Raw genomic sequence first — 27,450 nt, 5'->3', positions numbered from 1 at the left:
TCGCACTAGATATTAGGGTCGCGAAAGTCAGTACTTTGAGCCAGCTAGAGAACATCCCTGGGGTCATCGAAATTTGATGTAGGTGCAAAAAGACATCGCGCTAACGTATTTTACTTGAAGCTAGATTCATCAAGAGCCAGTGGGAGAGACTATGAGACTTTGTTGTTCAGCCGCTGAATCGCAAGGTCGCAGGAGCACGCCACGGCCGCGACAGGCGCATTTTGACACAGACGAAACACATTACATATCATATGTGTTATCAGCGCTAGATGAACTGCAGGTGGTTCACATTAGTCAGAAGCCCAGCAAAACGTCAAAGGTTCTTCTTCAAATCTTCCACACCTCTCCAAGGTGCTCCCCGATTCGGCAGGCTACGTGTAGTTCACGCTCAAACACACAATGAGACGCAGGACGACGAACTTGCAGTAACAAAACGAGAATTAACTTTATATAACAAGAACACGAAGCACTGGGTACAGAAAACTTATTCGCACGAGACAAAGAGGCGACACACTTTACAAAAGAGACTGAGCTAATAACTAACAGCAAAACGAGCGCATAGCTCTTTTTACGACTTCTCAGTCAGGGCCTGCCGGCTACACTGTCTTTTCCGAGCGAGAATCGAATCAGAACCAGAACCGTCAGTAACTGCGCGACGCGCTCTTAAATAACCAGCGCCGAACCTTCTAGGCGCGGAGGAGGAACGGAAAACAGCTTAGCGCTGCCAAAGCTATGCCTTCCCCCCTTGGCCTTCTGGAGAGGCTTCGAATTTTCTCGAGCATGGTCAGCACGCGCGGCCCTCCCGCGCGAAGCGAGGAGAAGGGCCGGGACCGTGCGGGAGAATGCACGCTTGACTCCGCGCATGGCGACGAGGGCGAGGAGGCGCAACGCGGTGGCCGAGATGACGTAATCGGTCGCGTCGCTTTCTCGTAGCTTGGAAAACATTCCATCGCCGTTTTCTGCGGCGCGCGCGCCGAAACATTAAAGAGAGGGCCACCGCGGCCTTACACGCCCCACCATAAGAGGATTGCTGGGCTTTTTTGCCCAGCCAAACCGAATACATACTTAAGGCCGCGGCCCTTCGTCCGCTGGCACACGGTGTACATGCACACTTTCTGTTCATAGTCGCTTCGCGGCATGCATGGCGTTCAAAGCCAGTCGCAGTTCCTGGCGCACAAAGTTCACGAGCACAAAGTTCAAAATCACCTTTCTCGCGTACAGTCACTGCACAGCGTGCAGAACGTTCACGATAGGTCCCAGATCCTGGAGGTCCACACACATCATATGTGGTCAAGTCCGGCAAATGTTCTTCGCGCGCTTCGCTTGTCACTCCGTGCGCTCGAGCGCGCACACTTTCATGCACAGGCGAGCAGGACCGCTCACGCCCGCCGGCGCAACGCTGCTCAGGCTCAAGTGGAGAATTTGTTTCGTCTCGGCACTCGTTAGAGCTAAGGAGGGGAGCGGCATCATGCGGCTCGTGTAGGTCTGCAAAAATGCAGCATGCTAAACACTCGCCTTCGAATGGGGGACTCATCGCTTCTCTGAGCGTCTCAGGTTCACGAGTGAAAGTGGCGGTCGATTCAGCGCCTGTCATGGCACTGACCTTGATATTTACGGTCACTGATGAGATCGCTCTCCTACATACAGCATCTTCTGCGGTCAACGTGTTCGTAGCCGGCGCGTCGTGGTTCAACGCGGCGGTCTCGACTTGCGGTGTTGCTGTCGATAAACCTCCAGCGATGATGCTCTGTTCTTTAGTTGTTGTTGTTGTTGTTGTTGAAAACTTTTATTGTCTTTAGAGCCAGAGGGGTGGGACGTATCCTGTGACTCTCTTGGATTTTCGCTTATGCTACCCCCTGTAAGCTCATCCTCGCGCGGGGTGCTCACTTCATCCTGGAGTGTCTTTGGTTCACAGTTGCGAGCGGTGGCTAATTCCGCTCCTATCGTGGTGCTGACTGTAGTATTTACGACAGCTGCTGAGACTTCTGCCGTACAAGCAGCCTCTGTTGCGGCCAACGCATGATCGCTGATCTCGCCGATCGCATCAACTGTGGCGCCCTGTTCTTGATAAGCGCTCACGCCCGGTTCTGCTGTTTCACCCGCATTTCCTACATTAAACGCGTCAGGATCATTAGTTTGTAAACACGCGGCGGCTTTACGCTCTTCGATTACTTCGTCTACAGCGAGTTTGAGTTCGGTCTCCTGCTGCCACGCGTCTTCCCGCGCACCTGGCTGAACGCTGACGCCTTCGGTAATCTGAGCGCCCGCGGGCACTTCTATCGCTACGGTTTCCGCAGTTGGTTTGGCGCTGTTTACTTCCTTAGCCGGCGACGCGCCGTTCATGCCGACTGAATTTCTCTCCTCGGCGAAGGTCGTCTCCGCCGGATCTATGCTCGTGGTAGTGTCTGACGCTGAAGCTGCAGCATTACCTGACACATTCCCTTCGAGTACTTTTCGGGGCCGCTCTTTCGAAACGCTCTTTGTAGTTTCTTCTACTTGCTTCAATTTGGCGTCCGAGGGGCATTCGTCTTACTTGTAATAACTGGATCGCTTTTTGAGTTTCCAGTTCGTACTTTCTCAATTCCGTCTCCATCTTTGCGATTTCCAACTTAGCTTTTATCTCCATTTTTCTGATTTCTAATTCAGTCTCTATTTTTGCCTCTGTCTCTCGACGCTTCACTAGGTCCTTACTGTTTGTCTTTGTTACGCAATTCTTCCGTCTCAGTGAGGCTACGGGGACTCTTATGGACACACTGGTCCATCCGGAAAACACTGACTTTCTGGTGTTCATGTTTACTAATCCAACTAACTACACGTCGACACCGCGCACCTCCCGCTCCTAATGCCTGAGCCACGCACACGAACGGGCGCTAGAAATCCCGCTCCCCTGAGCAATGGTTCCGCCTTTCTCGCCGCGTCGCTCCTCGCTGTGGGGCACTTCCGATCGTCGCTGCCTCTGACCGTCACCGCTTGGGGTCCCTGGGTCCTTGCACGCGTCGACGAAGCTCCTACCCCTTACGACCGGGAGATCGTGGCACCTCAGCAACGGTTGCTCCCTCCTTGCCGCGCCGCTCCTCTCTGGTGGGCACTCCTATTCGCCGCTGCCTCTGACCGTCTCCTCTTGGGGTCCCTATGTCCTTGCACGCGGCGAAGCTCTTCCACCTTGAACGGCCGACAGACTTCGGTGAGCGCCGATAACATTGCGACGGCTCGAGTAACGGGCTGGGCTTGCGGAGTGCTGCAGCTGCCGAATCGTACTGTCGGCTGCGCCAGTAAAACGTCAAAAGGTTCTTCTTCAAGTCTTCCACAGCTCTCCAAGGTGCTCTCCGATTCGGCAGGCGACATGTAGTTCACGCTCAAACGCACAATGAGACACAGGACGACGAACTTGCAGTAACAAAACGAAAATTAACTTTATATAACAAGAACACGAAGCACAGGGTACAGAAAACTTATTCACACGAGACAGAGAGGCGACACACTTTACAAAAGAGACTGAGCCAATAACTAACAGCAAAACGAGCGCATAGCTCTTTTTACGACTTCTCAGTCGGGGCCTGCCGGCTACGCTGTCTTCTCCGAGCGAGAATCGAATCAGAACCAGAACTGTCGATGGCTGCGCGGCGCGCTCTTAAATAGCCAGCGCCGAACCCTCTAGGCGCAGAGGAGGCACGGAAAACAGCTTAGCGCTGCCAAAGCTATGCCTTCCCCCCTCGGCCTTCTGGAGAGGCCTCGAATTTTCTCGAACATGGTCAGCACGCGCGGCCCTCCCGCGCGGCCCTCCCGCGCGAAGCGATGAGGAGGGCCGGGACCGTGCGGGGGAATGCAGGCTTGACTCCGCGCATGGCGACGAGGGCGAGGAGGCGCAGCGCGGTGGCCGAGATGACGTAATCGGTCGCGTCGCTTCCTCGTAGCATGGAGAACATTCCATCGCCGTTTTGTGCGGCGCGCGCGCCGAAACATTAAAGAGAGGGCCACCGCGGCCTTACAAGCCCCTTACTACGCCCAACTTCATGTTATGTGTCGCTTGGTACCATAACCACCGCTTACTTGTACCACCGTATTATCATCTGGGCTGTCAGGTCGCAAAGGCCGTATTGTCAATGCTTATCGGGAGGGAGGTATGTGACAATTGAATCTTGCCATTTCTTATTTTATAAGGTGGGCACATAGCGGCTGCTTGAATGGATTGAAACCAAATTGAGGACATCCTAGTGAGCTAAGAAAACAAAACCAATGAGAGGTAACTTTGAGAGACACGAATACAGTAGTAGATTGTGTTAGGGGAAAAGCGCGACTCAATGGTATCGTCGCTGACTTTAAGATCAAACCAGCTTAAATAATCTATGAAATGCTAAACGGAGATAATGGCTGATCGGTTAGTCTTACAGAGTGCAGTTCAAGGGAATTATAGATTCAGCACGAGTGTTAGAGATTCAGTGCGTCGACAAGGTTGGCAAGTTGAGGGCATGAAGCGAGAGCAGCTCCCGCCGGAAAAGGTTGAAGAGGAAGACCTATAATGGTAGAGTTTTGCTAACCGCAACGTTAGTACTCAGAGTAATATTATTTTTTGCCGAGCTATATACTGAAAAAGGCCACCATTCGGACTACGCGCATGTGCGCTGTCTTGTTGTGAGTAATTTTTTTTTTTATCAACGCTTAGCTGTACAGCTATACTCGATCGTTTCAACACCTATACGTGTGATTTTATCGTCGAGCTCAGGAGCGAGAATATACAATCCTTGCATCGTATAAGGCTACCACAACACGTCGAAGTGTGTCTGGCATGCTCCCGTAGTATTCCACAATTTCGTTTTCACCGAACAGCGGATTCCGGCTGGAAGAAGGCAGCTGAAGGAATTCAGGTGAATACAATGTCTACTATCTGCAAGTGCATCACACTGTACTGCAGAGAGCCTGAGGATGGGCAGCAATGCTAGACGCTAACTCTGCCGCCTAACAAGCAAACGCAGCCTTCAACCCTTGTAATTTTATTTATGTCCCTCATTGTGACCCGTTTAGGAAGAACTCGCACCTCTGTTAGGCTTCTCCTCTAGCTGAATTAGCGTTCTGCAACAGCCCTGATTATTCAGTCGTTCTGTTGTTCAATTACTGAGGAGAAATTGGCGGCTGATAAACAAGGCTCACTACTGTAGGAGCTAAAATGTACAACGTATGCACCTAAGACTGAGTAATACATGCGAACATTCATCTGCGCCACTTTGTGAGTGTTACTATATGCTAGTCCGGCGCACTTTTATATATCTAGGAATTGGTGACACACTTGCGATTTCGTGACGTTGCCTCTGTCACGCTTACTCGCTTTCAGCGCTCATCATCTTGCAGGAAATTTTTTGAATTAATGCATTCTACTTTTAAATTTGATTTTTTTTTTATGAGACGTTCATGACAGACAATCCCGATTTTTTAAAGTATATATGTATACCTTCCAGTCTTTTACTGCGTAGACAGGGGGGGCATATTCCTATGCTTTACAATACGTGCGCTTTCGGTTGGGTTACCCTATATTCTGATAGCTGCATAGCAAGTATTTGTATTAGATGAAAGCCCGTTTGGCGCACCACAAGACTCTGACAACTTTCAATGTTTTTCTCACCTGGTGGCGGTATCTGGCGTCCCAGAAAGGTATATATTGAAAGAAACAACTTGCGTCTTTTTAAATGTTCTTTGTAGCAAACCATTGTAAATAACTCATTGAAGCAAGACGAGCAATCTTTTAAGGCACCCACTTCTAAAGCACCGATACCAAAATGATATAAGCGAGGACAGCCATCTGCTCCGCAATGTATTGATTCTTCATATATCCCTATACCATTTAGTCCACGTGACGTCTAAAGAATGGCCTCTGGCAACGAAACGCGACATTCTTTAGCGTATTATTACTTTCCGTTTCCAGCTTAGCAAAACGAAATGGCAAAGTTCGTATGAATAGCGGCTCCCGTGTTATTGCCGCGCGGCGGAAGTAAGTTGTATTTCGTATTTCCGGACGAGCACCTTTGGCTGCCTCGATCTATTATCCACTTCGCAGCCTAACTCGTTCGGGCGGACGTTATTAACGACGCTAACGAAATAGTTATCAGCCCTTCCAGTGAACGCGTTTTCATTTAACTCGACTCAGTGCAGTTGAGGCGTGGCAGTGTTGTCATGAAGTTACAAATCTATTACCGATTCTCCTCGGGCAAAGCGAGACATCGTCACTATGAGATAAATTGAACCAGGTACAGGGAAGAAATTCAGGAGAATATAAGGTGCATGCTCAGCCATGTGGTGAATTCAATATATATTGGTTGTTCACATGGCTTCACAAGATGCATGTACGTTACTGACAGAAGCAAGGTGGCAGACAGAAGCAGCTCCTCCTGAACAGCGAGAGGTAAAGATGAGCAAATATTGACTCTCTTCCAGGGAGCCTAACACCTAACCTATTAATTTAGGCTTATGAAAATTATATTTTATGGCCGGAAAAAGAAAATACTCGACCAACATGTATGCCCTAAATTTTGAACTCACGTTTAGAGGCAATTTGTTATTGTGGAAAGCACTCTATCTCAGTGGCGGTGCTGCCCTCCTAGCAAAAGATTTTGTTTGTGGAGACCGTATCTCGAACGAACTATAGAAAAATAAAAAAGATGGAAGAAAATACACCTGTGGATTAGTTTCAGAAGCAAATTGTATGGGCAAAATTGCGTATGGTTACGAACTCTGTCCCAGGGCCGAAACAGTTGTGCTGCGGACTTTGAGATTTAGCGTTGACAGAGGGCACATTTTGACACATGGAGGTAAATGAAGACAATTAACGAATACTAGGGAAAGCTAAGAGAAAGTAAAAAGGCTGCGCAAGTATATGAAGTATAACTCGGGTCAAGCGATGTATGTTTAAGAGGTAATCTTTAGTCGAGGATAACCAGGTACTGATTCTGAATACCAGGCACGTGTATCCTATCGAGACAGTACGTGATAGAGCAAGGACACCAGAAAACGGAATGTTGGACAAAAGACGCTCACAGTATAAATATGAGCTCAAGTTTTGCCTTTCCCAATTTCTTTGTTTGTGTGTGTGTGTGTGTGTGTGTGTGGATAGGGGAGCTATATTTGTTTTTTTTGTGCCACTGCTGATTCATCATTCCGGCCTATTACTTTGTTTGTGCGCTTGTGTGAAGAGCCATCATTATCCGTAAACGTTATGAACGAACTCCCCTATGTGCAGCTACACATCGAGACGCACGTGAGTGCATCAGGCTGCTGGTAAAAGTTTAAAAAACCTTGAATTTCCTTCCTCGCATGAAACTTTCCTTAACGCTCCCTTAGGAACTGTTTGCAAGCTTAGTTTAGTCTCTCTTTGCCTATTATATTACGCCTTCCTGTACAGTTACAGTGAAATATTCGCAATAACGAACCGCCACGGACACATAATATCTATGTTCTGGTTCTAAATTTCATATTGCGAAACATTCACCTTATTACGTATTTGGAGATATTCATAAAATGCTCTACGCCATGCGTGGAGAGTATTTACGGCTTTTATGCGCTTCTGTGTGCCTTTTTTGTGCAAGAGGGCATTATGAGAGCTTCATGACTGGTCATTTATTTTTGCTTCTCCGCAATTTCAGACTTCAGATCAATAAACTACTCAAAAAACATGTCTTGTTAACAATGAAAAAGGAATATTTTTCCGCCTAAATATGCTAGAGGTATGAAGAAAGACAGTCTTTAAGCTTTTGTAGTTTCGAAGCAGTGATTTTGTTTGTTGGAAACTGAAAAATTTCATAAAAAATGTAGTTACAGATGGATGGGCATAGCAACATAGAAATAGCGCGAGTGTTTGAGAGAAACAGTTGAGTAATTCTTGCAGTTATCATCATTTCAAAGGCACGGGCAAAGAACGCTCGAAATCACCAAAATGAATGGGTATAACAGTCGGTGTTAAAATATATCAGCATAAAAATGGCGCCCAACGTGCTACACAGCGAACGATTTCACGAAACATTATTCCTTGTACCCGTTATATTGCAGAAAATATCATCTTAGTATCAGTATGGGGGGAAACAAGCCACTCGAAACAAAGAAATCATCGTTAGGTGGAATATGCCCAGAGAAAGCTGCAAAAACATATTGTGCGCACTTGTTCACATATGATGTCCAACGGTAAGACCGGTTCTTTAATGTGATTGAGCACCTAGGGGGTTTAGTATACAGGTATACACTTCACCCGGTCTTTAAAAATTTTTTCTGTGTTCCAGCAGCAACACCGCCTTGCAACGGAATGCGAGCCAAACCTATCCGTTATGTCCACGGTATGAGGCCCAAAATGGCTGCAGTGGAGTAAAATGAAGCATCACTCCCTGGGCATGGTACTATGCGCTCTTTTTAAAACCACACAACAGAAATCAAAGATAAAAATCACATTGTGTGCAGCAAAAGATATTTCAAACATAGAGGATATTTCATAAAACGAAGCATATTTCAATAAATTGTTCTCGACGCAGTCATTTTATTTGGGAGCTCGGCTGGTGGCGGCTCACCTGCAACTCATCATGTTGTTTTTCTAGCCCATTGATCCTCCATTGTAGAGATAGTTTTAGCGAATAGAAGGCGGCACTCTATAAAAGAAGCATCGTTTCTGCTTGAATGTAAAGTCTGTTTAAAATCATACTCTATATAAGGCAATAGTAGAATTTCTGATACCAGTTCAACCATTCCCCTACTGAAAAACCAAAAGTTCTACGGGGCAGTAACCTCATAAAATCTCATTTAATCGCATAAACTCTCATACAGTGCACATCAGTATCATAAAATAGCGTACATAATTTATGATAATGTATGTACAAGAAACTATGACATCTTATGCAAATATATGCGACTTGTATGTGATTTCTTATGTGAAGTGAATGAGACTGTGTGAGAAAATGTGAGGTTATTGCCTCATACATTTTTTTCAGTATGGTCATGTTTCACGTATGAGACTTCAAGGACAGTTCCTCCACATGACATTGAATTTAATGACTACGATGAAGTTCCCTTACCAAAATACTTCCAAAGAACTTGGATTACAGCCCTCATCCTGAAATATTCCTTAATCCTCGACTCATACACATCGTTTGGGGCACAAGATGGAATATTACCGTCGTGATGAGACTCTCGCCTCGTACATCCTTGTACGAGAGATCGCCGTAATGACTCTCAACGCGTCACGTACTCGAATATCGGCTGAAGCTCAGCACAGCGAATTCATTACGCCGCGCAATTTGATGGAAAAGGATGGGGCCAGAGTTATCTTCTTTCATAGCAGTTTCTCAGAGCAACTCGTCCCGTTTAATGACTATCTTGGCTCGTGCGCATGAATATCTTGAGCGTAATGTCTGGTAAAAACGAAGTACGAATTTTTAGAATAAAATAAAGCGAATGTGAGCAGATTCGAAAATACGCCAGGAACATTTGTTGGATTATAGGTCAAGGAGGCTGCGAACCTTGTTCCCTTTCTGAATGCTTAAGTTACTTGATTTTGTTGTAATAATTTGGGCTTGAAAGGTTGTATGAAAGTTGCTCATGTCAGCAGCTATTATATTTTTTTACGAAAATAAATACAATGTTTCACTAGCACCAAAGAAGCTCAGTTACCCAACAAGTAGACAAGCAGTTTAAGCGAATATTTGTGCTGTAGCCTTTTGTTAACCCTGATTCTTTTTATAAAGTTCCAGTGTGCAATTTCTACCCTATGCGCTTTTTCGTTAACTCTTTTGTTGGACCTGAGGACGAAAAACATTTACAAGTGTTTTAGACCATCTTTAATTCTGAGAAGTGTAGAACGTTGCAAAATTTGTTGTAGACTTATTTTGAATGGCCTAAGGTTCCAAAGAATAGGCAGCGAAATGTTGCTCATAAAGTTGCTCCTGTTCTCGAGGCGAGCAAGTAATGGAACTGAGGAGCAATATCATTTCGGAATGGACTAATAGGTTACCGCTACGTAACAGCAAATATGTTATTTTTTGCCATAAAGGCAATTTTTATGAAGCGCAGAAAATTGCATAACAGCCAAGTACCCTTGGCGCCACCTCTCACCGATTCCGGCATCGGCCATGGATGATGTATTTTTAAACACTTCGAGAAACATTTTTCCCCTTCTTAGTCACCGCTACCATTGAAATAGAATAAAGCAAAGTAGCGAGCGTAGCCAACAATGCGGAATACCATAATAAAAAGAGCGCAGAAGAGACGACAGAGTGGAAGGCTAGCCTTACACACGAGAGGCGAATATTTCTTCTGTGGTCTAATAACGGCACTGCCATTTATTCCCACGGAGGCGCAAAGTACGGAACTTTTGGCGTACCTCGCCTTTGGCCTAGGTTTGATAGGTTAAGTACTTTTCTTAAACTATTTTCTTCAATTCGGCTCTCCTTGAACCATGCATCAACCTTTGCGGACAGGCGGCGCTCGGCCGAGAAATGTTCTCTCCTGGTCGAGGGCCCTGGCGCTCGGTGATTGCGCTGTCGCCCGCTAGTGGCTTTTCTCATAACATTGGCTGTCTTTTCAATTTTTTCTTATTTATTAAATGAGAAAAACTGTCAAAACAAGTTCCCGAAATGTTCATCTTCATGTCACATTTTCAAATCTCGTGGGAACAATGTCTGGTACCACGAGCGTTACCCGCAAGCCTTGCGTAGATTAAAGACTGTTTCTATTTTCTGCCTCTGAAGATTAAGTGTCTTAAGCCACGGAGTTAAGCTCGTGTATTTTTGCTTCTGTGTGTGTGTGTGTGTGTGTGTCTGTGTGTGTGTGTGTGTGTGTCTGTGTGTGTGTGTGTGTGTCTGTGTGTGTGTGTGTGTGTGTGTGTGTGCGCGTGTGTGCGCGCGCGCGCGCACACACACACACACACACACACACACACACACACACACACACACACACACACACACACACACACACACACACACACACACACACACACACACACACACACACACACACACACACACACACACACACACACACACACACACACACACACACACACACACACACACACACACACACACACACACACACACACACACACACACACACACACACACACACACACACACACACACACACACACACACACACACACATATATATACATTGCCTTTACCGAAACGTCCGCTATCGTCCGCAATGTCAGTATGACTGCCGTGGTTTCGACTGGGTCAAATTTGATCTCGAAACCAATTAATTACGATGTATAGGGGCTTGTATAGGGGTTTTCGAGCATTTTTCTATAAACTAATTGATAGTATATTGATACATCTTTTTTGATACAGTATTCTTTCCGAAAACTAGATTGATTGAAGTCTGAGGTGCCTTTCACTGTATTAGCGATTACCTTAGTAAATACTTTGTAGCTATTGGTTAGTAAGCTGATTGGTCTGTAATTTTTCTAGTAAATCATTAGCGCCCCCTTTTTTACAAGTGAAGACATTGTTAGCGTTCTTCCCAGATTGCGGTACCGTCGATGTCTTAAGGCATGAGTATACAGCTGTGGCCTGTTTTTTCGGCACCCCACCTTCGAGCAACAAATCTATAGTTACGTTATCCTCTTCAGTTACTGTCCTCTTTTTTATATCTTCTAACGTTTTCTTAGCCTCGTGCTTTGTTACTGGAGCAATGTCTGATTCCCTACTGCCAAGCTCATTACTGTCCTGATTCTTGCGGTTACTGTATAGGTGAGTATAAAACACCTCGTCTACTTAGACTATCTCGTCCATATTATTAAAAACATGGTCTGTATTGCTCCTTAGCGCATGTATCTGATATTTGCTTACGCCCAAATTCCTCTTCACCGCTTACGACTGTCTTCAGAGTATGGTCAATTTTCTCAATATATACTCTTCCTTATGTCGGAGACATTACGCCTAATGATTACCTTTCTGTGTGCAGGGTTGGAGGCTTTCATTCTTTGGAGTTTCCTATTGTAATATTTTGTCTGCTTAGATAATGTCTTGGTATCCTCTAACAATTCTATCGCCTACTTCTACCACGCACTTTGTAATGATACCTCTGTATTTGTCGTTCCTTGGTTCTACACTAATATTTTCATAGTGGGTGGTACAGCGCCATGTACCAACTCGCACAACTGTCCACCCTACTTCTACACTAATGTCGTATTCCTTGATTAAAGCTGGATATCTACTCCTTAGCGAGAATCTGACTTCTTCTACTTTCCCTAACACCACTGATTCGTTGGACACATTTCTTATTAATTTGTTCCCTTCCATCTTTAAATCTACACCAAATAGAAACCGTACCATCCTGTGGTCACTGCATCGCACCTTCCCAATTACCTCTACACTCTGCACAATGCCAGGAAAGGAGCCAGTATTGGGTTACATCCATTTTCGACCTCCCCATTGGGGCTTTTCCATGTCTTGCTCCGGTTTTTCCGTTTGTTCAAGAAAGTATTCACGATTCGTAAGTTACTGCGCCCTGCGAACTCGATTTATAACTTCCTCCTGCAATTCCTAAAGCCAGTGCCACAGAGAGCCTAGTCTCCAACCTGCTTTTTGCCTACCTTAGCATCGATGTACCCATAAGTACCGTATACTGTATTTTTACTTTCCTATTGCGAATACTGCACCTTCGTTACGGTGCCCTAGACTGCCTAGTAACCATCACTAAATATAGGGCCGTACGACTGTATACCCTTTAGTTTGTACTCTCTTATTAGGCTCAATTACAATGCCTGCCACTTTCTCATTATAATATAGGATTCCAGCACTTATTACGTTAACAGCTATACGCTTATTGATCAGGCGTCCTACTCCTAATTCTCGTCTTTCCGGTAAACCTCAATAACAAGTAGCATACCCGCCCTTTAGTACAGCATTATGATCGGGGTTCGAGAAGAGTTTGGCGCGGCTCCTCCAGCGGTCGACGAGAGCAGACGAGCGGGTGCCGGCGGGCACCGCAGGCTAAAATTCTCCGGCTAACGCCCCTTAATAGCTAAATTTGTTGAACCTTATTTACCTAAAGAATTTTGGCGCATCGAAAGCAAATTTAGCTAAGCATTGTTTATAGTTTCAATGCACCCGGTTCCTCGTCGACACCGATGTCCTCTTTGTTCATAGTGATCGTGCCACAAGGAAAGTAGCTGAGGTATGCCATATCGTGAGGAAAGGAAATCGTTGTGTCAGACAGGAGTTAGTTGTCTTGTCTCATAAGGAAATGGACATGTTAAACAGTGGTCAACGACGATGATCGCACGTGCGGATATGACTCCTTTTAATTACGTGACAAGAGCATTTCTGATAGAGCGCATTCGCACATGCTTCACGTTTGCCTTAATAAGACAGTGTTTCTTTTTTCTTTTTCAATAAACACAGTCGCAACTTAAGCGCCGCGTGTATCTTTTCCTCGTTCTTCGTCCCGTGTCTTCGCGCTGTTTTGTTAGAAAATTCATCACCAATTCGCCAAACTGCCGTTCTACTGTAATTTTTGCCTTCGTCTGTGAGGCCTATTGTATTACTTCGACGGGACTCTCGAAGACAGCATTAAATTTCGGTCAAAACATGAACATAATTAAGGATTGCCTTTTCAGCTATGGGTAACTACGCAAGCTTGTAACCCATATTAAACTCGTTATAGGTACCGGATTACGCAACTACGATGTTTAAGGTTAAAAACGCGAGCACAAGTACTCGTTAAACCAGGCCTGTTTTGCATAAAAACAAAGGTAGAGAGGGGAGCCTCAATTCCCAAGTCAATTCAACGTTTCGACAGGCGGACTATAGTCTTCGTCTGGGCGCTACCCTAGTTCAGTGCCTCTTTCATGCCGTGTAGACCTCTTCTTTCTCTCGTTTTGCAATGAATCCTATAATGATAGTGTTAATGTGTGAGAGGTTTGAAAGAAACTGGTTATTAGGCCTTGAGAATGAATTTGTCGGCGTTGTTTTTTTTAAAACTTGTATCGGGGGAGGGGGGGGGGGGGGGGGGGGCACCAGCTTTTTTTTTTAGTTGTCACGTGAAGAGTTTTAACCCCGTGACTATACATTGCAACTTGTCCAAACGCAATCCGCTCAATTTATCGCTACCATTTTGCGGTTAAGTAATGTCGGAAGAGGTTTAAGCACTTTATTACAAGGAGTTTCTTTTTGTATGTCGGATTTTAGGCGAACGTTATGTGCGGAACTGATTGTCCAGCTTCGATGAAAAATTGATCGGCCTGGCGCCAACCGTTCATATCCGTGATTTTCACTTACAGGCAAATTTCTAGGCGCAAAAATATTGCGGAAGCGACTGATTCACCAAGGAAATACTCAATCCTGAAATTGACGGATTCGAATATGAAAATAACCCCCCCCCCCTCCTTTTTTTATTTCATACCGGCGTTCGCTTGGATCATACGGCGTTTTATTTGTTGCTCCCTTTTCTTTTCTTTTTTTGTATGCGGTAGCAACTACTATACGAATACATACACATCAACAGGCCTTACAAAAGGCTCTCTGTTTTGCGTAGAATAAAAAATTTAGGGCATTTGTGCGGCGTGATGTGAAGGCATGTACAGGAGTAATTTGCAGCCAAAAAAAAAAAAAAAGCGGTGTTGACTCTAAACAATCCCTTGAGCAATGTATGTAGTTGAAGGAACAAAAATATTCCTTTACACGCACTTAAAAGCCGCTTGCTGCGAATTAACGAATAAGGCGATTTAATTACAAATGCATGTTGCAAGGTTTAAATCCTTATGCCTAGTATTGTTCACCCATGAAATCTTTGTCTAGGAAATTTCCTTCTTTTCCTTAGTGGTTCAGCCGTGAATTGGTTACGTCGACGCAGTCATCTACGTTCTACACTATGCAGAACAGCACGTGGCATCGATGGCATTGAATTATTCATCCTCACGTATTCTTGCAACATGAACACTATGACAACTTATACAAAACATACAATGTATTCTAAGCAGAAAATCACGGTAGGAGAATGAGGGGCTACTGAAGACATAAATATGAAGAAAACTAACAGCCCCTCGAATGGAGGAAACTGGAAGGGACGGTTCTTACGCCTATTATCTGTGGCGTTGTTCACTGAGAAATAAGTAGGTTAACTGCGTTTCATTCTAAATATAGTTATTTAGAAAACTTTGTTGGGTACTGGCTTCCTTTATTCAAAATATGGAGCTGCCTCATTACTTTTCACTTTTGTTTCCATTGCAAAGCAGCGAAAACCGAGGGACAGTAGTCAGAGGTGTATCGACACTTGATATAAGCCTAGCCACGCCGTTAGAAGAATGTATACAAAATAAATAAAACAATGCATGAAGCCATAAAACACGAATTATGCACAGAATTATCCAATGTAAAACTGGTTATATCAAAGCATATCACTGGGAAACATATTAGACTGGACATAATATTATATTCCTCTAAAAACGTTTTTGTACAGAAGGACTATATGACTACAAGGCGTAAACGGGACGCACGTCTCGACAATACAGTCTACATTGACTTAACCAAACGTCAATGGTCCTAACGCCCTAATCTTGGGAAGCATTTCAAGTTTCGGAAAATAATTTGGCATAAAAAATAGCCCAGCATGAATCCTTTCAGAGCTGTCGTAATTGTTGCGAAGAATGAATACGACGTTACATTTAGTCTGTTCTTGAGCGAGCTATCGAATGGAAAAAGAAATTTGACTTCACTTCATTACAGTGTATGACGCTGCCAGTGCTAGCTTGCCCCTCTTCCGCATAACTAATCGCGTTCAATAACTACTTTGTCGTTTGCATTACGAAGTAATAATGAATAAAGTCTTTATTAGAACGGAAATTCAATAACACGGAAAGTTGAGCTAGTTGGTACATATCGCAGGTGTTGTCTTCTTCCTTGTCCTTCGTCTCCGCGCTGTTATTCCTTAAAAATTAGAACGGAAGAGGTTGCCGTCGGCCTCTGTTTGAGGAACAGGGAAGTTAGGATGGTGGTGTTCAGTTTCTGTTTGTTCTTCACATCTAGGTTCTTCTGTCTTCTTTGTTTTTTCCGTCTCGATGACTTGCGCGTTATCAGTCAGCAGCTCTTACACTAACTCATCAAGCCAGGCAGCTAAAATGCATCACTTTGCTTATCCAGGGGAAATAAGTAAACTCTCGGGTAATTTGGCCAAGCATTTTATGCTGTAACTTGGTTTAGGCACATTATTTGACAATTTCATTTGATAAAATATACCTTGTCCTCATCGTACTAGTTGCTGAAACTCAAAAGGTAAAATAATATAGCTTCCAGAGAGCCAGTTTCATGCTGCTTTCGTGCGCAGTTTAATTGTCTTGCTTGCTTTTAGAGTACGTGAGATTGTCCGTTTTTATAAAAGAAAAATTGAAACCACCGCAGCAAATGGCGCGCTAGAAGGTTCGGCAAGCGGCTCAGCAGATTAAATGAGTTTAGGTATAGAAACGAGTCATGGAATGTGTACTTATAGATGGAATGTGTACTTATAGTAAAAAAGGCATGAGGAAGGGTCAGCTGTGTATGTATCCGACAAAAAGCTTGCTGTCAGTATAAGTATTCTTAACGGGCTATGTTTCAACTATCAGTAACGTAAATAACCATCCTGTTCATTGCTGAATAATATCCTGAGTTATTAGGATGATTTGAAGGCCTATTTGATGTTTCAACTACCTTTCGCCAGAGCTTGTAGGAAAATTTATCGCTGTTGACTTCACGATCAAAATAAATGTGCTTTATGAGCAGTTTTTGTCACAAGTTTAGAGTCCAGGGCATCTGCTTCTGAGCCACTTCGTGCGGTTTGTAATGAGTTTCCAAAGTTCCGAACCTCTTGGTGGTAAGAATATTTTTGCCGTATTTTCTGCAATACGCACGACCTCCGCTAATTCTAGACCACTACACATTTTAGAAACAGACCCCCTGGGACCTATCTACGCTTCGGCAAGGGCTGTACATCGATACTTTGAGGTTTTAACGCGGTAGCGTTAAGGAGCTCGTGTCGCAGAAAAGCCGTTGTTGGCGGCGGCGTTGGCCGTGAGCGATAAATCCTGGCATGCACTTCATAAATAAAAAGCAACTTCCAAGATGGGCTGGGTGGGAATCGAACCAGGGTCTCCGGAGTGTGAGACGGAGACGCTACCACTCAGCAACGAGTTTTTTTTTCTTTATTGCAGGAATAAGTACAAATACATCAATAAAAGATCGTGGTTGTCATGCCCCTTGGCTGACAACCGTGTCTAATGAACTTTCATTACAAGTTCGCCCATCAGGCTCAAGACCTCCACCGCAGTGTCTTGCTGCTTCAAAATTTCTTTTAGTTTATACACTTGTTCAACAAAATAATCACATACAGATTCTGCATCGACATCACAGTGTCTATAAGCCATCCTACTCCTCCAAATACTTTGAAGGCCCAATAGCATGATGAGGTCATACTGAAAATCATCATTAATAGCTGTCAAGTACCGAGTTCCACGTGGCGTCAATGGCAGGTCTTTTTTAAGTGTCCTTTGTAACACATCCCAGTAAAACACCGCATCCCAACAATCCAGGAACACGTGCTCAACTGTTTTAGGTTTCCTACATAGTAGACAGTTTGAGCCCCAAGGTACAAAAAGGTCCTTTTCTTCCATCGATGTTTTGACAGGGAGGGTTCCTGTATGCAACTTAAAAAAGAATGTTGTTACGCCCGCTCAAACGAGTTAAAACATGACTGTTGCACCGGGCGTAAAAATACCACTCAGCCGCGAGTTCGATGCTTGAAAGCGGTACAAAAGCGCTTCTAGTGAATGCGGTGTTGCCTTAGAAACGTGCCGTAGAACGTTATACTGCGGTGTATATCGGTAAATATGAGCATGTTACGGAAGTCGCAGTTACACGAGTAGCGAAGTACGTTTCAGCTACATTTCTTCTGCGCTCTGCGCACATGCAGAGCCATCTTGCGGCAAATACAGAAGAACCCCTCCTCGCAATGTGCGGCGCTGCCCCGACACGTGGCGCGCCACTCGCCCCTGACGCCGTGCACCCTCACGGGTTGTAGAATCAAGCGTCTTTCCTTTCTTTAGATCCCTATCTTCACTCACCGGCTTCTCCCCTTCGGGCCGCGCGGGTACCGGTGCGAGGATGACCCAATACCCTTGCGTTTAATAAGTTTTCTCGCTCTCTCCCCTTCCAACATCCAGCGTGCGTCACTCGAACAGTGGTGTTTAGGCGACGAGGCTCCTCTTTCCGCTCACAGCGCGATTGCTAGGGGCAGCGTCTGATGCCGGACGCCTCTGACGTGAACGCTGCGCCGTAGCGCTTCTGCTGGGAAAGCGTCCCCTGCGATGTGTGCCGAGCTGCTTCCGAGGAATCATGCTTCTGCGTGGTGCTCCCAGGCGAGATAGAGGACGATCCCAACAAGGCGTCAGCCCCATGATCGCGTCCGCCTTCATGGCGCGTCGCTGCCCGGCTTTCTCCCTCCGAGACACCGAGTTCTTTGGCTCGTTCCGCTTGCTCAGGCGCACGTTTCGTTGCCGCGCCGAAAAAAGAGCGAGACAGTTACAGCGCCTTCCCCTTCCAGTGAACCAATTATTATTATTGTTATTATTATTATTGCCGCGCCGAACGCTATGTGACTTAAGAGCAGACCGAGCGAATGAGTGGGCGGTGCGAACGAGGTGCAATAACGCTATCGCGTTCCACTCTTGAAGGCGAAGCTTAAGCGTCATCCAATTTTTGAAAACGGAGTTGGTGGAGGATATGTGTGTACACCAAGAAAAGGCTATCGATAGTACGAAAAATAATTCTTAGAGTTACTGCGCCTTTCCCTTCCTGTGAACCAATTTATTTTTTTTAGAGCAACCAGAATTTTGAAAGCAGTCTTCCCCACTTTACTATAAAGCTTAATTATAAATAAGAAAAATTACTCCCCAAGGCAGTGATTGGCAAGTTCGTAGTCTTCATGCTCCAGGCATGACACGATCTTCGCGCTATGTTGGCGAACAGCGTCAAACGGTGGAAGAAGGGGGGAAAGCCAATCTACGCGTGAGGTAGAGGTAAACGATAATCATCATGTAGGAACTCATTAGCTTTAGTTCTTCATTATTGATCAGGAAATACAAAAAACAGTTACGGCAGATTTGCGTAGCCCCGCCGGGGTGTTGCAGTGGTAAGACGCCCGACTACTGTCCGGAATTCCCGGGTTCGAACCCGACCACGGCGGCTGCATTTCGATGCAGGCGAAACGAAGAGGCGTCCGTGTGCTGTGCGATGTCAGCGCACGTTAAAAATATCCAGGTGATCAAATTTTCCCCCTTCTCTCTTTCCACTTTCACTTACACCTTCCTCCCTTTCCTTACGGCGTGGTTCGGTGTCCACAGAGCAAGTGTGACAGATACTGCGCCTTTCCTTTCCTGTGAACCAATTAATATATTCAACACGACTAGCAACGCAACGGTTGAAGACGACCGCATACGGATCAAGGGAAGAAGGAGGTTTATAAGTCAAAAAGCTAAAAAAAACACCGTTTCAAGCTGCACAATAATAACTTAATAGACCTACTAGGATGGTCCTTAGCAGCTGTCGACCACAATTTATTACAAAATCCATTCCATTTTTTTTTCCAAACTTATTGGAGGGGTGATTCAGCATTTCCATGTTAGTCATCAGTGAGTGGCTAGCCGCGAACCTATTTCCAGGTACCAACTATTAGAGAAACTTCACCCACTACAGATCACAATCCCTCCGCGGTGGCTTAGGAGTTGTAGCGCTCAACTACTGAACACGTGAAAGCGCGATCGAGTTCAGACCGTGGCGGCCGTTTTTCGGTGGAGGAGAAAAGCAAGGGTTACTTAAAAAACCACAGGTGCTTCAAATTTCCGGAGCCCTCCACTACGGCATCTCTCATAGCCTGAGTCGTTCTGGTAAGTTAGGCCCGGAAAACTTACCCAAAACCAACTGTATATCAGCGAAGTAGTAAGCATGCGCATTTGGAAAAATAGCACGAAACGCTACTTTTCGGTGTAAATTCATAATTGCGTTAAATTCAACCGTGATATTTTACAAAATAGGCATCAAGCATGCACTTTTGAAAAGCAAGGCGCCCGTGTCCTGTGCGATGTCAGTGCACGTTAAAGAACCCCAGGGGGTCGAAATTTCCGGAGTCCTCCGCTGCGGCGTCTCATAGCCTGAGACGCTTTGGGACCACACAAACCAAACCAAAACATTTTGTAACAATAGAGCAGCCATTGAGCCTCTATCCTGCGTCCGCGGTTCTACTAGTTTGGTAATCGCCTTGACCGTTGTTCTTGTTGTGGCTATAGGAAGAAGGAAAAGAAAATGCGCGGGCCTGTACTGGCTCTGTAGCTCACCTCCGCTGCCTCGTGCAGACAGAAGACAAAATAGAGAAGAAAGAAAAGGAAGATGGAGAGAAAGACGCGCGCTGCAACAACAGCCGTCGTCCACCATCGAAACGGTGGCGGGTGCAATGGCGTCCTACAACAGATAAACATTCTTTGGCAGGCTGGCCCCCGCCGCAAGCGGCGGTGACCGACCTTTCCCAGCCCCATCTGGGGAGTACTGGTTGTACTCTCCGTGACCGGGGACAGGTGCACACTCAAAGTAGCTACCTCTCTGTGCGGGAGACTGAATGGCAGGTGTCCGCAGAGCAAGTGTGACAGATACTGCGCCTTTCCCTTCCTGTGAAGCAATTATTATTATTATTAGGTGAGATCAGGCATAATAATTCAACTAATGGCTTATATCGTGGTCCCGTGGGTTTATTACTAACTTGTGTCTTGCGACAGGCAGCCACTATCATTGCCAACGCGACAGGCAGCGTCTATCATTGTGAAAAAGCAGACCAAACTTTCTGAACTTACGACCGAATGTTTGATCGACTTAGGCAGAGCAAATTAACTATTGTTTGTATAATCAATCGGTTACATTATGTTCATATTTTACTTTTAGTTACAAAGGAAAGCGCAGGATTTTTAAGGCGTTCGTGCTGCGTCCACGTTCAGCGCCTGAAAGAAAAGAATATAAGGCCATATGCTAAATCTCGGCTCGTTAGTTGCTTCAATCACAGGAGACTCAGGGCAGCTTCTCGCCCTGGGTGAATCACGTTAGCCTAAGAACCCCTTTTGTCCCCTCGTTAAAAAGGCAAGTGCGAAACAGAAGTCGAATGAATGAATGAATGAATGAATGAATGAATGAATGAATGAATGAATGAATGAATGAATGAATGAATGAATGAATGAAAACTTTATTTCCACCGAAAAGGAGCCCTTCATCTCCCGCCCCTGGCACGCAGGCCGGGGGGCGGGTCAGGAGGGTCCCGCAGGCTGAGGTCAGGTGAGGTTACAAGCCCTCTTCACGGCCTCAGCCGCCAGGCGGGTTGCGCGCCGCTAAACGGTGGGATCTCCGTTCCGGGCTTCTCTACTATCATTGTTAATGCCAGCGCCTGGGCAATCGGCGCATTGCCATATTATATGATCTAGCGTGCCCTTTTGTCCGCAATTTCACATTTAGAATCTTCTTCCTCCCCGGTCTGTGTTAAGAAAACCCAGACAGGGCAGATGTAGTTATCGGCTTGTAATCGCCTCCAGATGCGTGCTTCATTGTTGGTGAGAGACCGATCTGGGGGAGGGTATATTTTTCGATCTAATTTGTAAGATTCTGTGATCTCATTGTATGTCATAGCGCAATCTTTTCTTCCCTTGCATTCGGGCTGTTCTACCGCTGCCCGGTGGTAGAGATCTCGGGCCAGCAGGTGCGCAGCTTCATTGCCAGGGACAATACACCGAAGGCTCCAACTAAAAGAAAGCAAAGGAATTCAGCGGTTACAAAACACTCGCCTGAAACTTGACCTCGAGGGTTTCGAGTACAACAAAGCTTTAACAACGAACCAAGAGTTGTATCTTACGGGCTTTCTCTTGGAAACAATGGCACAGCCACACGGATTGTTTTGGCAGTCATCTAGGCCCGATAAGAGAGCGACAAAATGAATTTCCGAATGCCGGGTGCCCACCATGCTTCAGGAAGCACTGAGTGCGGATAAATGAATATAGGAATTTTGACCGCCAGGCTGAGGCAAACGTAGCGAATTATCCAGTAGCTTCACAATTGTGAACTTTATAGAATCAACGGTGCGCATTTTAGTTTTTTAGCTAGCAGCCACGAAGAACATGAACAAGCAACTTACAGCTTACGAACCTTCAGAAAAGCAAACAGAGCTGCTTGGCCATCCTTTAGGTCATTACTCTCTCGTTGTTGTTCTCCGTCGCAGCGCTCGTAATTTGCAATTTAGGTTGAAGTGTTAGCTTTATAAGTGTGTGTCATCCTTGTCGCTCAAATTGCGAGGCAACCCTTCTTAAAGTGCAAACCCTTAACAAATAAGATCTAGAGGGCAATACGCAGTGAGAAAAAGAAAATCACAACTGGAGTGTCGACTACACGCTACACAAGGAAATCTCGAACAAAGTTATTAAGGAAAATACTTTTAAATACTCAAGTCGTAATGTGAATTGAAGTAGAATTATTCACAATAATATCCAGGAGGTCAACGAAACAAGTGCAGGCACTCCCCTGATGAGGCTGGGACCGCCGCTTGCGGAGGGGGCTATCCTGCCACCGAATTTTTATCTTTTGTAGGCCGTCATTGCACCCGCCACCGCTTCGGTGGTGGACGATGGCTGTTGTTGCGGCACACGTCTTTCTCTCCCTCTTTCTTCTCTTCTCTATTTTCTCTTCTGTCTGCACGAGGCAGCGGAGGTGGCTCAGCTACAGAGCCAGTGGCAGGCCCGTGCATTTTCTTTTACTTCTTCGTACAGCCACAACAACAACAACAACAAGTGTACTAATAAATAATAGTTTTAAATTAAAAGAATTAAACAGTCATATTTTAAAATGTAATGTAACAGAGGTAAAATAAATATAACAGTTATATGGGAAATGACGTAACCACTGAAATTAGGCCAGTGCTGTTGAAATAAGTTTGGACTGACGTCCAACGTTTTTTTTAGTACCACAAAATTGGTTACTAAGGTTTCTTATCTACGTAGAATACTTTTCGAATAACAGCTTTGAGAAACAACGCTGGTTCGAAAGGTGCAGAGCAAAAGAAATAACAGTAAACAGAAACGTTCACAACGTGGTGACCTTTACCGTACCTTTTTTTTTTTTCACGCGCACCCAAAATACACAACTTTACAGAAGAATTTCTCGGAAGACTTCTGCAAAGGCCTCATTTCCAAGCAGGCGGCCAGTCTACGGACAAAGCACCCGCTAAACCGGGAGGCTTCAGTCATCTGGGCTCCAGCTCACGAGGGTCTACCAGGCAATGAGGCTGCCCATCGCCTCGCCCGAGATGCACACACCCGAGCGGCCATAGAGACCCCGATACACAGAGACAACCCCCCCACCCCCCGCCCCCCATCATCTACAAGGAGCTCTCCGAGGCTCCCAGACCAAACAGAAGGATCCATCCACCATCAGATAGGTCCCCAATACCCTCAGAATGCAGGGCTTGGCGAAAAATTAAGGACAAACGTCTCTCTACATCGGCAGCCCAAATGTGGACGAACAAAAGAACGTCCTACGCCTGGCGGAGGAGGCTTACTCCAAGGCCCTCTCTGCGGCCACGGCGCAGGAGATCCGGCAAGGAGACCCTCCACCTGGCCAAGCCCCTGCCCCGAGGCCCATGTCGGTGTAAATAAAGTCTCACTCACTCACTCATTTCTCGAAGACAGAGACGCGCTGTCGGAGGAAAAATTCAGTTGATTCATGTTCTGCGCCAACTGGAACGCAGAGCTTGTATCAGTCTTCCTATACAAAAGCGTATCGTTTTCTCAGGCGACACATATGGGAACGTACTGTTTTAAATTTTTATTTTGCGCATTTTCATACGGGGATACACCAAAAAAAAAAAAAAGTGTTCGTAAATTCTACGTTGTTGCGGACGTTTGTGCCGATTCTTGCTATTTTTCAAGGCAAGCTATAAATTTTCAATTATCGGTGTTTTTTCTGGAGCCAATATTTATATAGTTAGCTCTGGCAGTGTGAACTATATTACTAATTTTACTGAAGCTAAAGTGACTGCTGTGTAGGCAATACAGCATCAGCAGTTCTGAGGAACTTTCATTGCCCCAGAGTACTTGAATCCCGTTCTCATTCGCTGCACTCACTAGCGGCGCCAGCGGCATCAGTCAGTCGCTGCTACCTGTTCGTCGCGCAACGTTCCTATGGGCCCACACGCGACTTCCCGCAACTTTCCGATAACTCAATTGCTCTCTTAATTTCTTCTACCACAAAGCTTCTTTCATTACAGCTAAGAACTGTTAGTGCAGTGTTTCTTCATGAAATACATGTGAAAAATTAAAAAAAGTTCTGTAATTGTGCATACGTGTCTTGCTCGAACTTGTTGCCCCAATCTATCGAAAAGGTGAAACAGCTGATGAGATGCGCTCAAATTTCGCATTAGGAAGTAACGTAATCGTGGGCAATTTTTTAAATATATGGTTGCATTTAGAGGACACACAGTAGGCTCCGATTTTTATGCGTCAGAGCCAACAACAAATAAAGATTTGAATGGTTCGCGGGAATATGTTGCCCCTGTCTAATTTGCTGTTTGCGCAATTACAGCGCCAAGGCCAAATTATAACTTCAATCATAGCGGCAGCAGGAAGACGTGTACCGCTCATCCGGTATATAACATGGAGAATCGATGTGATGCTATAAGTGGCATTTCGTGCCTTGACATTTCAGTCGACCGTGCCACCTGACGTCTGAAATATCACTGGCTTTGTGAAATTCTTCAGAAGCCACAGCTATTTAGGAACAAGAGCGTTTCATTTTCCCACTAGCTGAAACTGCATTGCCCAGTGCCACATCTAGGAAAAGATTTCACAGGAATGTGCTGATGCTCTGCCACCGTTCCTAAGATATATTCAAACGCTAACACGCGGTCACCATCACAAAGTACACCTCTCTTGTAGCTCTTATAGCTATTTCTCAATGCTTTTGATGACAAAAATGCCAGGGACAATTGAAAGAAGCACAAAAATTAGGCCGTGCGCTTTGCGATGTAGGATCATGTCAGTGCGACCGAGGTCGTCAAAATAAATTGCGAGAGTTCTGGTATGCTGGTATTTCTCTCTCCATTCCATCACTCTCTCTCTCTCCTTTCCTTTATGCAACGACACTGTTCATGCTGACAGAGAAATGAAAATTACTGCGTCCTTTTTTTTTCCTCATAAAATGTTTCTTTCAGTGTTTTGTATATCCTTATCTGAAATATGCCGCTACTGCTGTTACATGAATGCGCTGAGGAAAACGTTAGCTTCTATTTAAAAATGCTACTGCGAGCCGATCGTCAAAAGACACGCCGTTGTATGCATTGAAAACTAATGCATAATAAAAATTAATAATAATAATAATAATAGTAATAATAATAATAATAATAATAATAATAATAGGTTCACAAGAAGGGAAATGAGCATTATCTGTCACACTTGTGTCTGTGGACACCTCAACCGCGCCGTAAGGGAAGGGATGAAGGTGGGAATGAAAGTGGAAAGATAAAAAGGGGAGCCATAGTGGAGGGCTACCGAGTAATTTCGACCACCTGGGGGTCTTTGACGTGCGCTGACATTGCACAGCATACGGACGCCACTTCTTTTCGCCTTATTTAAATTCGTTTTTAAGAAGGAAAGAAGCGAAATATGGTATTTCTTATGCATTTCGCTTGCAGTGTGGAAGGACTGACATGGCTTGAGGGTGCAGGCGAGAAATTTCAACGAACTGTCTTGCGATAACCCACTAAATCTCTTTATCAGTATCCAGAAAAAACTGTCGTTTTACTTATTCGTGCCTTATGTACACCATCACCGATGGAAAACCGCATCGAATCACATAAGAAAGCGCCACGAAAAAAAAAAATAACACGAAGCGGAAATCAGAGTACACGAAACCGCCATAGCACCCTGTCGGATCGACCGTTCCCGTCAAAGCCATTAGGCCAGCACATGAAAGGAACAAAAGACATCGATACAAAAAAGTACACAGCAAAGCCCTCAGCCGAACTCCCCGGCTCCAACCGGCAGTGTAGCTGTCTACGCACAGAAACCGGGACGAGCAAAGACAAACTCTGGCACTGCAGGTGCACTCCATCATCGGGCGCGGAAAACATGAAGCACGCTATGTGGAAACACTACGTTCCCCCCAAACTAGGCCGAGCACTAAGGTGGTGTACCACAAAAAGAGCTCATTCGTTATCCCCTCGCTTATTGTCTTTTCTGCTACATTTAGTGTTACCGGAGCAAACAAGGAAGCAGAAAGGGAAAGGGAAACTGTTGCTCTGCAGGGAGGTTTACCACGGTGTAGCAGGCATGCTGACGTGCCAGCATACTATTATGCTGCCGAAGTGGTAAGTTTCTTCCCCTGAACTTGAAAACGACATCCATACTTTTTTGCTGTTGTTAGTATACTACTGTTGTTCCTACCGCAAACATCTTTCCACACATGCGGTTCTCCGAAAGTGTGTATTGTAGGTGCGGAATGCAACGTGGTTAGCGAAGCTTCTACCAAGCGAATACCTCGCAATAAGTTGGGCAGCGAGCTGGTATACGTTTGTGTGCAACTTACTAAGGTTTTTCAGCGCTGGAGTTCGCACCAACCATTTTCCGTAGCCCAAGCTAGCGGAAATGGCTGCTGCCAAAGTAAGCATAAAATATACCATGAAAGAAATTTAGTAATTTAGTTCTACACATCGATTCGCATGCTCGGCCTGCCCTTCGCCTTCTTTATTTTCGCCTCATAACACCCGAATTTCTGCGGCGCTTCGCTAACCTGAGGCCAGCTCATTCAGCAGCTTTCCCGTGTGGTCCTGGCAATAGGAATTCTCCTAATTTATTTCCCTTGCTTTAATTGAAGTCACTTAGCTCCTGTTAATTTCCTCTACCTCTCTTTTTCTTTTTTTATTGGTAGGGAACTTGTTGAACATCAAGACGGCGAGAAGAGAACCGTATGTTTTTTCAAGCCGTTTTTGGGAATGCTTAAGTGCTGCAGATTCTGAAATCTAGAAATATAAATTCTGTTTCAAACACTTAACGACGTATACAGTATATATGACGGGCATGGACGCGTCTGTTTTATATTGCGGGACTTGATAAGTCGTCAATTGCCAACACCACGCTTAATTATCCTTTTATCGGCATTATTCTGGGGAGCCTCTGCACAATCGTGCAACAGTCTATTCATCCAACGACAATTCAAAATAGAAGCTGTTCATCTGGAGTGCTGCAATTACAGAATAAGCTGTGAGGTAAAAACTAGGGTAAAAAGGCGGTAGGAAAAAATATGAATTGTTATTTTAGCTATAACGCGATGACCCTAATTGCTCCTTGCATTCGCGTTCAGCTCACAATACAGGTGTATAGACTGAGCAGGATATATAAAGCATGCATTGAGGCAAGAGTGGCGACTCTCA

The 27,450-nt window shown here is 45.2% G+C and overlaps 1 protein-coding gene across 9 annotated transcripts in view; it reads left to right on the top strand.

The window, feature by feature from the left end:
- LOC146181709 (inaD-like protein) overlaps positions 1-27,450 on the top strand; it is a 1,346,554-nt gene that overhangs the window by 590,309 nt on the left and 728,795 nt on the right. Inside the window, exons 6-7 of one of the 9 annotated variants that reach the window (XM_084576718.1) lie at positions 26,271-26,388; positions 26,949-26,985. The exons of the other annotated variants lie outside the window; for them this stretch is intronic. The gene's annotated coding sequence lies outside the window, so the exon portion shown is untranslated. The remainder of the gene's footprint in view (positions 1-26,270; positions 26,389-26,948; positions 26,986-27,450) is intronic. 9 annotated transcript variants of the gene reach the window in all.

Source organism: Amblyomma maculatum, chromosome 8 (genome assembly GCF_055883805.1).
Source record: "Amblyomma maculatum isolate TAMU_Amacu chromosome 8, ASM5588380v1, whole genome shotgun sequence".
NCBI lineage: Eukaryota > Metazoa > Arthropoda > Arachnida > Ixodida > Ixodidae > Amblyomma > Amblyomma maculatum.
Note: the sequence above shows the minus strand (reverse complement) of the source record. Positions and strands in the feature narration are given on the sequence as shown.